The sequence below is a fragment of the Rhinatrema bivittatum genome, unplaced genomic scaffold (genome assembly GCF_901001135.1).
Source record: "Rhinatrema bivittatum unplaced genomic scaffold, aRhiBiv1.1, whole genome shotgun sequence".
Classification (NCBI taxonomy): Eukaryota; Metazoa; Chordata; class Amphibia; order Gymnophiona; family Rhinatrematidae; genus Rhinatrema; species Rhinatrema bivittatum.
Genome location: NW_021821132.1, coordinates 22,843 through 38,718, shown reverse-complemented (window position 1 = coordinate 38,718; position 15,876 = coordinate 22,843). Strand labels below are relative to the sequence as shown.

Sequence of the window (15,876 nt, the reverse complement as noted above, 5' to 3'; positions counted from 1 at the left end):
TATATTTTTATAATTGGCAGTATTGTGAATATTGTGGATGTATTATGGCTTTTTCAATTGACTCAGTATTTAGTTACTCTGATACAGTTTTGGATTAATTGGATTCTCAAGCAGCTCCAAGCGTTTGTTTCTTTTTATCTCTTTGCTTTATCTTTGTTCCTCCATAATCCCTCCTCCAATACCTGTTCATTGTAATTTCCATACTATAGTTCTGCTGTAAACAGATATGATGTCTCTACTAATATCGGTATAGAAAAGTCTATAAATAAATAAAAGCTGTGCCTTTGTTTGAAAAGAAGATAGAACTTATGGGTGACACACAATGGACAGATTTATCTAGACTACATAAGCGATCTATACGATCACATTTATATGCTTCTACTCTAATTGAATATTTAAGGGTAAAAAGGATTCCACGAGGGTTGCGTTTATACAAGGAACCCCATTTATTTGTGGATGATCCAATTTTTGTAGCTAAATGGAACTCTATTCTTATGTTCTTATGATTTTAAATAAGTGTTCCATGGATCTAATGATACTTATAGTAGAAACAATGCAGGCTTTAGTAGTTGAAACTGAGAAAGAAATGTATACATTGTGTGCCACCCTTAAGAATAATATGCCCTTAGAATCTTTTGATTTGAAATTGAATGAACTAAATCAGAATATTGAGACATTGCGTGAAAAATTGAAAGAATCAACATTAAGAAAAATGTAAACAGGATGAGAATGATTACACCCATGGGTATGTATACCCGTGGTGTAATAAAAATTGCTCTAAATCTAAGAAACCTACTAATTTTGATTCATCATCTAGTGATTCCTTGGGAGAGGAAGGGAATCATATATCTTTTTTAGAGCAAGCCCCCAAAGTTCAGGTATGGGGTGGACGAGGAGGTCGCTTCAACCGAAATCGTAGCCCGGTGCGTCTACGAAATCGGAATCCACAGTGAATGATAAGTCTGATTTAGTTATATATTTGTCATCTTATTCTTTGACTCCTGTAAACGGGTGTTGAACCGAGAGTTGTCTTTTGTGCCTACTCCGTATTATGATCCCTTTGAGATTCGGTTAGCTTTACAAAAGTTCTTTCGTTTGATGCATTTAAAAAATATTTTTTCAAGGGAACAGTATGATCACTGATGAAATTTCAGTTGTGAAAAATCCTTCTTTGTCGATGCCCCCGGCTCCGATTCACCCACTTATGGTGGCATTTGAGGAGGTTGTGGAAAGGGATTTACAAAGTAAAGAGGCAGAACAAAAATTTCCATTTTGGAATTTGATAAAAGAAGAGCATCAAGCTTTGGAGAACCTTAGACAGCAAAGGGATTTGGTGTTCACCCCGCTGATAAAGGGGGGGGGGCGGGATTGTGCTTTTAGATCAGAATAAATATGAGCAGGAAGTTTATCGACAGCTTACTGATGAGAAGTTTTATCGTAAATTATCTGAAGATCCTACTGGCCCTTTGGGGGTACGAATATCTACCCTGGTAACAGAAGCTTTGAGTGTTGGTTGGATAACTGTGAAGGAGGCAGCTTTTTTAGTTCAACGTTGCCCATGTATTCCTGTTTTTTATGTACTTCCAAAAGTACATAATCCCTGATTTCACCACCTGGAAGACCGATTGTGTCTGGCATTGGCTCAATTTTAGAGCCATTGTCCATATTTATAGATCGTTTTCTGCAACCTTTTGTTCCGGCAGCTCGTTCGTATGTCAAGGATTCATCCCATTTATAAGGATATTGGATGCTCTTCCAGTAATTACTGAGCCTACTTTACTTATCTCTATGGATATTGAGTCATTATACTCAAATATCCCTCAGCATGCCACTATTGGTTTGATTGGGGAGATTTTGGAAACCCGAGAGGCAAAGAGAGTTCCTTCTCATTTTTTGGTGGAATTGGCAACAATAGCTTTGACCCAAAACTATTTTTTGTTTAAAAATGAGTTTTTCCAACAAACTCATGGCACAGCAATGGGTGCCACTATGGCCCCAGACCTGGCATGTTTGTATGTCACAGCTTTTGAAGTGAAGCATGTGTACCCTTCTCTGATGTACAGTCATGCCAGGTTGTGGTACCGTTATATTGATGATATTGTCCTCATTTGGTCTGGGTCTCGGGAACAATTTGAAGAATTTTTTGTTTATCTGAATCAGTGTGATGTGAATTTGAAGTTCACTTGTGATAGGCCAATCCGCCCCTGGTGATTGTATATCAGGGGATCGGGCATCCCCCGGTAGGCCGGTCGCTCTAGTCACGTGGTCTGCCGAGTGCAGCCGTGACAGTCGCGCTCGGCAGTCCACGTGGTATCTCCGGGGCCGGCCGTCAGTGGGAATCCGCCCCTGACAATCACATTCTGTTTCTTTTTTGGATATGAAAATTTGTAAGAACAATGGGATTTTCACAACTAATTATATCGAAAAGCTACTGATAGAAATAGTTTGTTGCATTTTACAAGTTTCCACCCTAGACATATATGAAAAAACATCCCTTTAAGTCAATTTTTTAGAGTAAGGAGAACTTGTTCTGATGTGGCTGTCTATAAAAAACACGCTGGTGATCTACGGGATCGTTTTGATGCAAGGGGTTACCCTGCACGTATTGTGAGGCAAGCATACAAAAGAGCAAAGTATATAAATCGTGACTTTTTATTGACTTCTGGGAAGAAGATTGAATTCTCCTCTTTGGTATGTGTGTTACCCTTTTCCAATAGAGTGGAGGATCTTATGCAAGTTTTGAGGCAACATAGGAAAATTAGTTTCTTACCTGATAATTTTCGTTCCTGTAGTACCAAGGATCAGTCCAGGACACCTGGGTTGTGACTCCGCACCAGTAGATGGAGACAGACTAAAACTTGTGGGCGGAGCCATATATGCCCCTGTGCCAGTCACAGCCCCTCAGTCATACGTAATGTCAAAGTAGAAACCCAAGTAGGCAACCATAGCTAACTAACAAAACTTGCTAATTAACCGGAAACAATGCCAACTCCTGTAGGAACCAGACTTCCCAACCGGGAGAGCGAACAAGCAGTGAGCGTACAGAAAGAACGATGAGCGGACTCTCCGTTACTTTAGCATAGTACTGCGGGCGGGATCCTGGACTGATCCTTGGTACTACAGGAACGAAAATTATCAGGTAAGAAACTAATTTTCCTTTCCCTGTACGTACCAGGATCAGTCCAGGACACCTGGGATGTACCAGAGCCAACTTACCGAGGGTGGGAAGCAGAGAGTCCCGCTCGGAGTACCCTCTCCCCAAAACCTCCGGCCTCAGCGGCCTGAACATCCAGACGGTAATGTCGGACGAAGGTAAGCAATGACTTCCAGGTAGCCCCCCTACAAATCTCTTGAGGCGACACCTGAGAAGCCTCCGCCCAAGACGCAGCGTGAGACCTTGTCGAATGAGCCCGAAGATCCACCTGCGGAGGCTGTCCCCGTATCATGTACGCTGAGCCTATGGCCTCTTTAAGCCAACGAGCGCTCGTCGTACGAGATGCTGCAGCACCCTTCCTGGGGCCGGAAAGGAGGACAAACAGAGGATCCGCTACCCGAAAAGGATTAGTGACCTCCAGATAGCGAAGGAGGGCCCTCCGCACATCCAGCTTCCGTAAATCCCTTGATTTCGGATCCGACGACTCCCCGACCGCGAAAGCGGGAAGTTCAACGGATTGGTTCAAATGAAAGCCGAGACGACCCTAGGAAGAAAGGAAGGGACAGTCCGCAAGGAAACGCCTGTGTCGGAGATTCGCAAGAACGGCTCCCTACAGGACAATGCCAGCAATTCCGAGATACGGCGAGCCGAAGAAATCGCCACCAGAAACACGGTCTTTAACGTGAGATCTTTGACAGTAGAGCGCTGCAAAGGCTCAAACGGTGCCGAACATAAGGCCGAAAGAACCCAATTGAGATTCCAAACCGGACAGGGAGGACGCAAAGGAGGACGGAGATGTTTAGCCCCCTTCAGGAAACGGGCTATATCTGGGTGAAGAGTCAGGAAGGATCCACTGACCTTCCCCCGCAAACAACCAAGTGCCGCCACTTGGACCCGTAGGGAACTGCACGCCAATCCTCTGGCCAGTCCCGCCTGGAGGAAAGCCAGAATATCAGGGACCGCCACGGTAGGGGAGATCCAAACCTCGCGTCACACACCAATCCTCAAAAACTTCCCATACCCTGACCTAGGCCAGGGACATAGACTGCTTCCGGGATCTCAGTAGCGTAGCAATAACCGCGTCTGCGTAACCTTTTCTCTTCAACCGAGTCCTCTCAAAATCATGCTGCGAGACAGAAGTGATCCGCATCCTCCAAACAGACGGGGCCCTGATGAATCAGCCCCGCGAATCCCCGAAGACGAGGGGAAGCCGCCACCGACAACTGAATGAGGTCTGCGAACCATGGACGGCGTGGCCACTCCGGTGCCCCCATGACCACGTTGGACGGGTGCAATTTTATGCGCCGCAGAATCTTGCCGATCATTGGCCATGGGGGAAACACCTACAGCAGCACATCCGTCGGCCAAGGAAGCACCAACGCATCGACGCCCTCTGCTCCCGTCTCTCGATGCCGACTTTAAAAAACGCGGAGCCTTCGCGTTGTGCCACAGGGCCATCAGATCCATGTGGGGAACTCCCCACGTCCTGCAGATGAGGAGAAACGCTTCGTCCACCAATTCCCACTCTCCGGGATCTAGACGATGCCTGCTGAGAAAATCCGCCTGTACGTTGTCGACCCTGGTGGCGTTGTCCGACAGTACCCGGACCGCCTGTCCCCGCACCAATGGTAGGAAGGCTTGGAGAGCCAGACGGACCGCTCTGGTCTCGAGGCGGTTGATGGACCACTGAGCCTGTGATTCTGACCAAAAGCCTTGTACCGACTTCCCAAGGCAAACTGCTCCCCAGCCGGGGAGACCGGCATCCGTGGTCACCACCGACCATTCTGGACCGAGAAGGGAGACGCCACAGGACAGATGACTTGGATCCAGCCACCAAAGAAGACTGGACCGTGCAGGTGAGCGAACACCCAGGGTACCAACGCGAGCGTTGAAGCCATAGACCCCAACACCGTCAGGTAATCGCAGACTCGCGGACGGTGAAGAGACAACAGACGCCTCCCCTGAGATTGCAGCTTGCCTATCCGAACTTGAGAGAGGACTACTTTGCCCAGATCCGTGTCGAATAAGGCCCCCAGATATGCCAAGGACTGAGTGGGGTCCAAATGACCCTTGTGGCAATCGACCACCCAGCCCAGGGGCTGCAAGAGCTGGAGGACCCTGTCCACCGCCTGTCGACACTGACTCTCGGACTTCGCCCGAATCAGCCAATCGTCTAGGTAAGGATGAACCAGGAGACCTTCTCGTCGCAGCTGCGCCGCCACTACCACCATCACTTTTGTGAATGTTCGAATGTTCGAGGCACCGTTGCAAGGCCAAATGGGAGCGCCCGAAACTGGTAGAACCACAGAAACTGCTGGCACGATGGCTGAATGCCCACGTGAAGGTACGCCTCCGTGAGATCCAGGGAAGCCAGAAATTCGCCCGGACGCACCGAAGCGATAACTGACCGAATCGTTTCCATTTTGAAGTGGGGAACTTGAAGACATCTGTGTACTCCTGTCAGGTCCAGAATTGGCCTTGAAGAGTCGTCCTTCTTGGGAACCACGAAGTAAATGGAGTAACGGCCCGTGCCGCGCCGATCGACAGGGACGGGAACATAGCCCCCAAGCTTTCCAGCCGACGGATGGTGTCCAACACCGCCGCCCTCTTCCCGGAGGCCTTGCAAGGCGAGACCAGGAAGTTGTCCGCTGGGATGCGAGCAAAATCTAACTCGTAGCCGCGTCTTATCACGTTGAGGACCCACTGATCCGACGTCACCTTGGTCCATTACCGGCCGGACTTCATTGGGAGGGCTGGACCCCCGCACCCACCAGGGCTCCAGCTTGCCTCCCGTAACGTTTCCCACGAAAGGACTGCTGCCACTGAGTGTTCCGGGAAGGAGATGCCTATACGAAGGTCCGTCGGATCTGTGAGGGCGCGATTTCCTGGGCCTCCGAAACCGGGACCTGGCCGGAAAAAAGAGGACCGCGCTCTGGTCCTATCCTCGGGCAGCTTGAATGCCCTGTTCTCTCCCAGAGAAATCATCAAATCATCCAACTCCTTACCGAACAACAACTTCCCCTTGAAAGGTAACGAACCCAGATGGGCCTTGGAAGAGTCAACCGCCGCCCAGTTGCGCAGCCACAGGAAACGGCGCGCCGAAACTGCTGCCACCATGGACCTAGCCGAGGTGCGCAGAAGGTCGTGGAGGGCGTCAGCTCCATAAGCTATTGCCGCCTCCCAACTATCAGCCTGAGACGTCTCTTCTGCAGAGAGGCCCGCATTCGCCTGAAGGACCTGGGCCCAGCGTAAATAGCTCGCACGGCGAAGTTAGTGCAGATTGCGGCCCGCACCCCTAGGGCGGATAATATATCCTCTTGAGCTGCACCTCTAGCTTCCTGTATTGTATATCCCGAAGGGCCGCCGCCCCCGTGACCGGGATAGTGGACCTTTTCGTCACCGCGGAGACCGCTGAATCCACATTTGGAAGTAGAAGAAGCTCCAGCGCCTCCTCCGGGAGCGGGTAGAGCTTATCCATGGCTTTGCTGACTTTCAACCCTAACTACGGGGTATCCCACTCCCGGAAAAATATATATATCCGAAGAAAAAATGAAAAGGAAAAACCACCGCCGGTCCCGTGAGACCTAGCAGAACTGGATCCATATTGGCCTCCTGGCGGACCACCACGGGTGGAGCCTCTATCCCCAGCTCCTGGAGGATGGCCGGGATGAGTGGCGATAGCTGCTCTCTGCGGAACAGGCGGACTACCTTGGGGACATCCCCGTCCGCCGCCTGTGTGCCTTTTCCCGCGACAGGCTGGGCAGCGTCATCCGCCCCCGTCGCCTCGGCCCCCCTCGGGGGCTCTTCGGGATCAGCAGTATCCACCGTGGAGGAATCTTCGGAATCTGACTCCTGAGGTACGCCCCAGGGCCGCTGTTTCCCTCGCGAGGGCTCCCGGGCGCGCACCGCGGTCTTTTTTTTTTTTTTTTTTTTTTTTTTTTTCCTTGTGCTTACTTGGTGGGGCCTGGTGGGGGCCCTCCTCAGAGCCCCCCCCTCGGGAGCGCGTGCTACGCTTGTATATAAGTACCTTGCGCAGCAAAACCGCGAAAATCCTCCGAAAACGAACCTGAGTCAGACGAATCGGCCCCGGAATCCCCCCGGGGCCGAAGCCCCTCCGCGACGACCCCTCCCGCTGCGCCCCGCTGTGGGGATAACACGGGAGGTAGAGCGGAATCGCCAGCCGCGGACCGCGTGAATTCCCTGCCGGTGGCCAAAATGGCCGCCACTCCCGCGTGAGCGGGAACATGTCCTGAGGCCTATCTAATTGGCCTACCCCTCGCGGCGGCGAACGCGCGCTCCGGGCCCGAGCCCCTCGCGATGCCCCGGACGTTCCTTCACCGCCCGGGACGCAGGCCGAGCAGAGGCCCTCCCGGGACCAACGCGCGAGCGCCGATCCGCAGGCCTTAGAGGGAGAACCGCGAATGCGCGCTCCAGGCCCGAGCCCCTCGCGATGCCCCGGACGTTCCTTCACCGCCCGGGACGCAGGCCGAGCAGAGGCCCTCTCGGGACCAACGCGCGCGCGCCGATCCGCAGGCCTTAGAGGGAGAACCGCGCGGCATGCCGGCGACTGCGAGAAGACAAAAACTGAGGCGCGCGTCAAATTAATAAAAAACGAATTCGGCGACCTTCCCCCCTGCCAGCGGCGCCCCCCCGCGTGAAAAACGAAGGATCAGCGACGCCTAAGCAACGGAAAGCCGGCCGCAACAAAATAAAAACAGAAACAAATTTTTTTTTTTTTTTTTTTTTTTTAAAACGCTGACGCTGGCCGCTGTCCCGGGTCCTGGAGCCCTAGTCCTGCAGGGGTGAGTGAACCGGGCTCCCCGGTGTCACCCCTGACGCTGCCACTAGACCAGCCGGGTCCTCGACCCTGGCAGCGGCCTCAACCGGGGGAGGGTAGTCCCCTCAGGACCTCTCAACCCCCCTGGGAGGCAGGGCACCCGGGACGAAGGATTAAAAGAAAAACAAAACCCCAATCTAGCATAAAACAACTAGGCCTAACAAAAACTAGCCCAAAATTCAAAACCTGACTAACCACCAGAATCAGGTCAGACAGGGCTGTGACCAGACCTGCACCATCTACTGGAGACAGAGTAAGACTGAGGGGGGCTGTGACTGGCACAGGGGCATATATGGCTCCGCCCACAAGTTTTAGTCTGTCTCCATCTACTGGTGCGGAGTCACAACCCAGGTGTCCTGGACTGATCCTGGTACGTACAGGGAATGGCATTTGGTGAGTGGTTTCTCTGGTTTGAAAGATCCACCAATGTTTTCTTTTTGTAGATCCAAAAATCTCAGAGACATGTTAGTACATTCAGATTTGGTGCCTGGTAATTATTTGGATCAATCTGTTGGTGGTCGTAGTCCATGTAATAATTGTGGGGCGTGTAGGTTCTCTTTGACAATTAGGGATTTTGTGTGTCAGGCTATGGGACGGAAAATTGTTTTGAAATTTTTGACCACCTGTCAATCAGCGTCGGTGGTTTATGCTATAAAATGTCCATGTGATTTATTTTATGTAGGAAAGACAACTAGAAAGGTTAAAACAAGGATAATGGAACATTGCAGCCAGATTCGAAACAATGTTGAGACAGCCCCTTTGGTGGGTCATTGGCGGGAACAAGAAATTCAATTGAAGATTTAAAGTTTTTTTTTTTGTACTTCAAAAGATTAAAAGTAGAAGAGGTGGGGATGTGACTAAAATGTTATTAAGGGCAGAACAAAGATGGATATTTTCTTTGAAAACTTTAATGCCTATGGGCTTGAATGACGAGTGGATTGGGTGGCTTGCCTCTGAATTGGAGCTCTTTGATTGGCTGTGGCTGCATTTGTAAGGTGCAATGGAGAGCCCTTTAAACAGCTGTGAGATGAGATGTAGAACGCTGAGAAATTGGGGGCGTCTTTGTGAGCATCTTGGTGGTAGGTTATTTTGAATTGTTTAAAGTTTTCTTTAAATAAGAGTTGAAGTTAATTCTTAAGATATGGGGGCAATGTTCCTTGTGATTTTTTAGAAAGGAAGCAAGAAACAAAAGCAGAATTGTGGCGTGGCAACGCTGAAAGATTGGGAGCGCCACGGTGAGCGTCTTGGTGGAAGGTTTTTTCAATTTCCTAAAGTTCCTGTGAAGATGAGTGGAATTTAATTTTGAAGAAATGGGGGCAATTCTTTGTGATTTTTTTCTAGAAGAATGTGAAAAACAAAGGTGAAACTGTTGAAGTTTTTTCTGTCTTCTGTGTAGAAGGATTGAGATGAACTGAAGGTTGAGGAGAGAGGTTTGTATATGGGTGTTGACAGGATATTTGATGCACATTTTTTTTGATAAAAAAAACAACTTTTGGGAAAAGCAGTATTTTTGTAGAATAATGATAAATGTGTGTTTGAATGTTATTTTTGTAGAGAGGATACATTTGGGTGAATTGCTGGAGAAGATCATTGCAGGTTGGGGTTAGCAATGATTTACACTATGCTCCCCTGAAGAAGCCTATTGAATGGCGAAACAACATGTTGGGAGTGTAAAAGGAAGCAATGATTTGTGTTGAAATAATGTTGTAAAGAGGGAGGGTAAAGATTGGGTTGAACAACTCTATAGCGATCCTTTATAAGATTTGAATATGTGTGTATGAATGGTTGTTTTAATGATTGTGATGTTTCTTTGGAAATTTGATATTCACTCTATATAATCTGATGAAGAAAAAATATTGTAATGTTTTTGAAGTGTTTAAAAATATTTGTATACAATCAATACTTTCTAATTAATTTATGCATTTATGGTATAATGGATTAAAATATGTTATATATATTTTTATAAGTGCCAGTATGGTGAATCTTGTGAGATTTAAAGCAGCAGCAGGGTGTCGCTCCTGAGAAACGTCACCAGCTCGGCTCCCGCTGGGGAGGCAGAAGCTGCAGGTTGTTTTGGGGGGGTTTTCCCCTCTAGCAGTGGCAGTGCTGCTGCTAGGGGCGCTGGATGGCCCTCCTCGCTCTCCAGCTCCCCCAGACTTGAACGAGGTTTTTAATGCTTAAGGCCCGTAATTAACAAAGGCGGCGGGAACCGCTCGGACTGCAGGGGAGGTGCTTTGGTTCTGTGGTGCGAGGTTGGGGTTTGGGTGGCCGGGGGCGTTCTCGTCGCATTAGCGGGAGTCGGTCGGCCTCCCCCTCCCCCCCCCCCCCCATCAGCGAGCTCAGAAGCCCCGGCAGGACGGGCCCTGCTCATCGAGCCGACTGCACTGCTCCTTCATTAGCTTTCGGGAGCTGTAAAGGCTCCAGATCAGAAGGTGCCCGGTGGTAACGAGGGAGGCGGGAGGTTTCCGGCCGCTCGCCTGCAGATGACGCAACCCCTGGCAATCTCCGGGCTCTTGTTTCGGCTGCAAAGTAAACAAGGCAAGGCGGGCCCCGCGGGACTTTCGGAGCGGCCTCTGCGGGCAGGACGTGGCAGCTTGCCTGGGCGGCGTTTGCTGAATCGGGGAGGAGCCGGCAAGGCCCCCCCCCCCCCCCCCCGATCTCTCACAGGGCCCTCTCTCAAGACGCGGGCAGGTCACTGCTTCCCCCCCCACACACACACACACAATCGGGGGCGTCGGACGTGTGTTCCCACCGTGGGCCGTGAAATACTGAACTGTAAATCGCCCTTGGATGAAAGGACGCCGTATGGCATAAACCGAAAGCTTCCTTAGGATCGTTTGCATGCAGCAGGACTGAGTGCCGGAGACCTGGTAGCGGCCTTTTCATGCCTTGTAGAAGCCTCTAGGGAAGAGGATGGATGGAAGGGTCTCCCAGGACAGGCAGTGGACACAAAAACCGGATCAGAAAGCCTGGGGCAGACACTGAGGAGCCCTAGGGGTGAAGCTGGGGGGGGGAGGTGTTGAAGCCAGAGCTCACCTGGGGTCTATGACAGTGCAGCAGGAAGTAAATTGGACAGAGATGAGATGGACCTTAGGCCCCTTATCTGCTATCAGATTCTCCATTTCTAGGTCAGGAAGCCAGTGAGGGCATGACCTTACCTTATGACCTAAGTGGACATCCAAAGATTTAAGCCATGGCTGTTGCTGGTCACCCCCCTGCAGCTCTGTAATGCATAGCTGCATGGGAGGATCTGCTGGTTGTAACCTGTGTCCCTGAACAGAGTAAGTATCCTGCTCTCCTCTACACCCTGTTTGCAAATCTTCTGACTGGGCTTTGAGGTTTTTTTTACAGTTTAAAGAAAAAAAAAAGAGAACTCAGTCAAAGTTTAGGGAGTTGTGTATTTGCAAGCTGAAAATGAGAACAGGATGCCCTATTTTGAAGGGGAAATAAAATGAGCCTTTTTTGGACCGCAGGAAGGTTAAGCTTAAATGCTGGTGGCCACAGGGCTGTCTCTCATGACCCAGGTGGTTAGAGTGAAAGGGGTGAGGGGTTTTTACTTCTGCCAGCTTAAGCCAGACACATATCCTGGCATGAGGCGGGTGAGAAATCGCTGGGCCCCAGCACCTTCCCTGCGTCTCCTCTGAGGTCCCAGTCCCATGTGAGCCAGCTACCCTAGCTTTTATCCCCAGGCCTTCTATTAACTTTGGTTGTTGCAGGGATAGGGGGGGGGGGGGGCCACAGTTCCCTCAGGCATGTGACAGCAGTGTGATCTTCAGCTGGCTTTGCTCTTAGGTGTCAGGAGAGTGCTGTGAACTCTGCCTGTGCACCATTCCCCCAAGTTGCAGTTGACTCAAGCAGCAGACACAGACCTGGAAATTGATCCTGAATCTCCTGCACGGCGGTGTCACAAAGCCATCGGGCTGGTGCGCCGCCTGTGGGCTCTCTTTTCATGGACCCTTTTCTGGGTATGGGAAACGAAGTTGGTAGGAGGGCTGGTTGAACGGTAGACGATGCCCTGCAGCTGGTAGCACTGGCTGCTTGGCTCCCAGAGAACCAAGGCGAGCAGAGGTGCGGACCGGGAGACATTAGAGCCAGCATAGTGTGAGCACATAATCTTGCAGGCCTGGTTCCAGTTAGCAGGTGCCATTACGCACCATGTGACCTTTATACTGAGGTTGCACAGGAAGAAGGAGGGTGCCTGGTCTCCAACGCTGGCGCGTGGCAGCCTTTTTGGATAATTCTGACATTGATCTAATAAAAGGTATTGGAGTTTGCAATGAATGCAAATTTCTGGCTATGCCTACGACCTTCGGCTCCTGCAGAGAGGCATTAAATGTCGGCATGCGCCCTGTCCGGGGAGGACTGCATTGCTCGCCACGTTCAGTTTGACAGTGGTGTGGAAAATCGCACGGCGTGGTTCCCAAAGCGATTGGCACGGCAGACGTGCCATCCGCTCCCCGCTAGAAGGCCTATGGCTGGATTTCTGAGACCCTGGGCAGGTATTTTAGTTTTGTGCATATTGCGTGACAGAGTGCTACTTCCTCAACTTGCCCTAAATGGGGCAGGACTGGGATTGGAGACGAAGTTAGGTCTCAAGGAGGCTTTGGAGCTCCGAGCTTCTCTTATTTAGCTGTGGACAAGCTCAATGAGCTGAAGTATGAAACAGGAGAAAGTCTGTTTATATACGTTCCTATTCCTACAGTATCTGAATGTAAACCAATGTGATATCTCAGATCGAATGTCGGTATATAAAAAATAATAAATAAATAAAATATTCAGTATGTACAGTAATATATTATAATGTATGGCATGGTATCTTAATGTGCAAAATATAGCTGTGCCATCAGCTGAGCAACATTGGGATCGACGGTAGTGTTCACAGATGGTTCTCCTCCTTTCTATCCAACAGATCATTCCAACTCAAATTGGGCAATCACATATCCGATACTTTCCAGATTGATACAGGTTGTCCCTCAAGGCTTAGCTTTCTCGGCAACACTATGCAATATTTATATGCTCCCACTGTGTAAATTACTGGCGGATTTAGGAATTACTTTCTTCCTGTATGCTAACAACATTCAGTTCTACATTCCATTCTCCAAATTATAGGAAAATACAGGATCCACACTTTCAACTTACATGAAAGCAATATAGCAGGAGCTATCGCAACTCAAACTAACATTAAACCCAAAATAGACTGAAGTCATTTGGTTAAATAGAAACTCTTTGATAGTTAAAATACCGGCTCTAGACCTGGGCAAATTTCAAATTACTCCCTCAAATCAGGTATGGTATTTAGGGATCCAGGTTAGATGACAACCTGAATATGGAAAAGCACATCAGTAAATTAATCAATACAGGATATGCCAGTTGCAAATATTAGATCGGTTAAAACCTTTATTAACCTTTGAGGGCTTCTGTACTGTATTGCAAACCTAGACTACTGTAACTCCTTATGACTCGGTCTTCCCGCAAGTATCCTAAACCCATTATAATTATTACAGAATGCCTCAGCAAGACTTCTGCTAGGAACAAGGAAATTTGATCACATTACACCCTCGCTGATTTCAGTGCACTGGCTGCCAGACCAATCCGGAATCTATTTTAAAGTATTAACATTAATATTCAAAATCATTCATACAACTAACACCGGTATGATAGGCGTGACATTACAGCCATACACGCCTCAGTGAACCCTAAGATCTCAAAACAAAGGATTATTGACTATTCCCACAACACGGAGCGCACATCTGTCACAAGTAAAAGGTCGTGTGTTTTCCATTGCGGGTCCAAAACTTTGGAATTCTCTACCCGAGAAGTTACGAAAGAGTTTTAAATGCGAGCTAAAAACATGGTTATTCAAAAATGCATATATCCTAACTTAAAAATATCAGAATGGAGAGAATAACAATAATAAGAAAGATAAGCGATGTCAATTGAAGCACAAGGAATAAATCTAACGAGTGAATGTAAGAACCTCAGCACAACATACTGACTAACATGCAAAATTTGTTATTACTATATATGTTCTGTATTTCTCACCTTATATCCTACATCTTTAGTTAATAAGTAATGAAGCACTTCATTTGATAGATGCTAATGCCTGTTTACGAATACTACCTCTGTTACCCGTCTTTATTTGTTGATCCATAGCTATGAATGTTACCTTTGTAAATTTTGTGAACTTTACATGGAAAGCCGGTATGTAAAATGTCTAAATAAAGAAATATATTGTATAATGTGCTGTATAAGCTATATCCATGTGGAATGGAGGCACTCATACATATGGCATAATATATTGCATATGCAGTATAATGTATTTAGCAGACTGTAATCATTTATACATATGATAATATTATTGTAAGTGCATATGCATTATATATACCATATATAATGTATGTTTAATATGCAGTATAATCCATTTCATGGTGTTCTACAATATGTGATCTATTTATTTAAAATTATTTCTTTATCGCCTAACTGATGATAAAATCTTTCTAAGCGATGTACAACATAATAATAAGACAAAGCTGCAACCAGGCATCCTCCATTATATAGCAATTTTCAGATAAATTTATCCTAATAATTAAACCAACAACAATCCCATCATTCCCAAGCCCTTTCCGTTATCGGGGTTTTTAACAGATTTTGAAATCTTAAGGACATCTTTTTCTCCCCTTAAGTCTGTAGAATGATCTCCCCTTAAGGGAGATCATTCTGCAAACGATTTTCCTCTTGTTTTGCTCCAACGCCCTGCCTGCTTTTAAAAGCCTTTAGCAAGATTTTAAATGTTGCATTTCTGGATTAGAGGAAGTCAAGGGAGCTCCAGTAACAATGGACTTGAACCTCTCGTGGCTTAACCTTGCTGTCGTATTCTGAGTCGCCCTCAAGCTCCCTACTGATTTTGAAGGAAGACCAGGGAGCAAGGCATTGCAACAGTCAATATAGGAAAGGATCAGTGTGTACGCCCAATCTAAAAAAGGCCTGATAAATCTTGACCTCTTGACCCTACAATAGGTGTTCTTCATAACTTGTAAGATAGGACTTTCCATGCTTGATGCTGGATCTAAAGTAACTCCTAACGACCCTCCTCCTCCTTTTTTTGGAGTTACTTCCACGGCTTTCAAGTTTAGTGGTTGGACCAAATCGGCGTAATCCAGAGGCAATACCTCAGTTTTAGAGGCATTTACCACCGGGCAATTGTTTTTCAGCCAGGTCTCAACAGAAGCAGTACATTGCCCCAAATTCTTGTAAAATTTCTCTGGGTCCTTACCCAGTGGAGCCAATATCTGTAAGTCATCTGCGTAAAGATAAGGAATGGATCTCTAGTGATTCTTCCTAATGCGCTTAAGATGATATTCAGAAGACGTGGCGACGATGATCATCCCCCCAAGGAACACCATCACTTGGTGCCATACTGTCGTGAAAGATTCCCTTGAAAAGAAACCAATTCCCGTCAAGCAGAAAGCTTGCAATCCACTTTAAAACAACCCACTTTAATCCCAGTTCTTTACATCTCTGCAACAACAAATGGTGTTGCGCCAGATCGAATGCACCAGATGAATCTAGACCTACGAACAAAGCCCTCTCCCCTCTATGCAAGACTGGAAGGTTGTCGTCTAACAACGAGACTTAATAACGATTCAGCACCACATCCTCTTCTCAGCCTGCACTGGATCCAGGCAAGTTGTGAGTTCTATAAAATCAGAAACCCGTTTCGTTACTGCTTTCTCCATAACTTTACAGATAAATGGCAACTTCGATGCTGGTCTGAAATTAGAGCACAGTCTAGGATCTGAACCTTCCTTCAGAACAGGAGCGATGACTGCTGTTTTATATACGTCCGGTACCATGCCCGTACCAAGTGAGCAATTAACCAGGGCTG

At 47.9% G+C, this 15,876-nt stretch overlaps 1 long non-coding RNA gene across 2 annotated transcripts; it reads left to right on the top strand.

The window, feature by feature from the left end:
• Nucleotides 1-8,890: 8,890 nt before the first annotated feature.
• Nucleotides 8,891-9,963, top strand: LOC115082477. Of its 2 annotated transcripts, none has more exons than XR_003854179.1 (4): nt 8,891-9,070; nt 9,163-9,226; nt 9,336-9,421; nt 9,546-9,963. It is a non-coding gene; the product is annotated as an uncharacterized LOC115082477 (long non-coding RNA). The 2 variants fall into 2 exon arrangements; XR_003854180.1 differs by having other exon boundaries at nt 9,333-9,421.
• The last annotated feature ends 5,913 nt before the right edge of the window (nt 9,964-15,876 follow it).